Genomic DNA, 2,222 nt, shown 5'->3' with positions numbered 1-2,222 from the left:
TGTGAGCCCAGGGCAGGAGCCAGCCCTTGGCCTTGCTGAACCTCATCCAATTGTCCTGGGCCCATGGCTCCAGCCTGTCCAGATCCCTCTGCAGAGCTTCCTGCCCTGCAGCACAGCCACACTCCCACCCAGCTTGGCCTCACCTGGACACTGACTCAGGGTGCCCTCCATGGCCTCGTCCACATCAGCAAGAAAGAGATTTCACTGCCCTGGCCCCAATCCTGAGCCCTGGGGACACCCCTGGATGTGACTCCATTCCCCAGAACTCCTTGGCCTGGACTTCTGTTTTTTAATGGAGCTGTGCCTGCCTTTGGTTTTGTTTGCTGACAAGAAATGAACATCCCTCTGTGTCTCGGGCAGCTCCTTCTCCAAGGAAAGCAGGTGGGAGTTGGTGCCAAGGAGCTGAAAGCTGCAGGCACAGCCTGGAGGGGAGGGAGCTCAGATTTGCACAAGGCTGCTCTGAGTGCCAGGGCTTGGATGGGGGAAATGGTGGGGTGGGGGTAGGGACAGAGTGTGATTGATTGTCAGCCATAAAGGGTCTTGATTTTCATTTCTATTCATACTGATTTAGGAGGGGCTGGGGATCAATATCAACTGGAGATTGCTGATATCAGTGTATAAAAAAGAAAATAAAAAATAAGAAAAAATATATTCTCTCTTTTTGTCTTTAATTGAAATATGTTTTGAATGGAGTGTAAGCTTAGACAAGTCTTGTCTTATGCTCAGGTTTCTGGCAGTAACTCTGTTTCAGGCGACCTGCACACCAAATTGCTTTTGCTCACAAGAGAATGGCTGATGAGGTCTATTATAAAATGAATTATTTACTGAATGGACTCAAGATTAACAGACAAGACACTTTAACTGGAATACTTACTGCACAGGATAAACAAAAGAAGCCCAGGTAGATACAAACACCGTGCACAATAAAGTTCCCTATATTACAGCTAGTGAAGGAATAGCAGAGATCAGGAGTCAATGTAACTTAGCACCAAACTGATGAGGGAGTACACATGGAGCCCTTTCACTCAGCTCCCACAAAAGGAACCACAAAGATGCATCCAGACTTGGGAGAGAAGCCCTACCTGTTTGCAGGGACTATGCAGAAGATTTCTGCTTGGTGAAAGTTCTGTGTAGCTTTTATAGTTTGTAAAGTGAAGTGTGTGTCACTCAGAAATTCAAGGCTCATCTCCCTTCAGTCTGCTCTCAAGGCCAGATGTTCATGGTCAGCTGGGAATTCCACCTCCCTGGCACCAGAGAGAACTCAGGACAGGACACATGTCTGGCCTGGGTTATCTCAGGAATTCCTGAGAGGGGGAAGATGCCCTGAGTGATGGCCCCAGCTGATGGACAGAAGAGATGAGCTCTGCTGGGCCATAGGGGAAGTCCTGCTGCAGGAACCTCATGGAACCAAGGCTCTGTTGTGACATTGTGATGGCTCCTGGAACCAAGGAGACCACGGTGACACCAATGAACCTCATGGAACCAAGGGTCTGTTGTGACACTTTGGAACTACAGAGACCATTGTTGAGTACAGAACCTCAGGGAACCAAAAGTCCATTGTGACAGATCAAGGCCTCATGGAACCAAAAAGAGCATTGTGACACCGTGGGGCCCCATGGACCCAAATCTCCATTGTGACAGTGCAGAACCTCATGGAACCAAGGGGCCTTTGTGACACTGCAAGGCCTCAGGGAACCAAGGAGTGCAAAGCTCTCAAACCTTCCTTGCAGGGTTCCGCCTTGGGGAAGGGGAAACTCCCTGGTGGTACCTTGGCCTGGCACACACCAGAGGAGTGTGTCTGTTTTCAATATAGAAAATAAGGAGTTCTTGATTGCTTAAAAAAACCCCAAACCAAACAATTTCCTGAGTGCAAGCAGTTCTCCAAGCAAAGCAGGTCCCAGGTGAGTGAGGACAGACAGGAGGGGTTGGGGAATGTGGAGCAAGGTTTTGCACACTGGCTCAGACCTCAAGGCACAGCTTCTGTGAGCAGGCCAGACCTGCTGAGGAGAGATCTTCGATCAATATCAATCACAGAATGCTGGAATCACCTCTGCTCTAAAGAAAAACAATAATAAAATAAACCCTTTAAAATAGGAATGTTGGTGCCCGAGGTGTCCCAGCGTGAGGCTGGGCCAGGCCATGGCTCTGTGTGCCAGGAGCCGGCAGCGCTGGGTGCAGGGAGCCCAGGGAGGGCACAGCAATGCTGGGCTGAGAAATGCTGG

The sequence above is a fragment of the Sturnus vulgaris genome, unplaced genomic scaffold, assembly GCF_052056855.1.
Source record: "Sturnus vulgaris isolate bStuVul1 unplaced genomic scaffold, bStuVul1.hap1 Scaffold_85, whole genome shotgun sequence".
Classification (NCBI taxonomy): Eukaryota; Metazoa; Chordata; class Aves; order Passeriformes; family Sturnidae; genus Sturnus; species Sturnus vulgaris.
Note: the sequence above shows the minus strand (reverse complement) of the source record.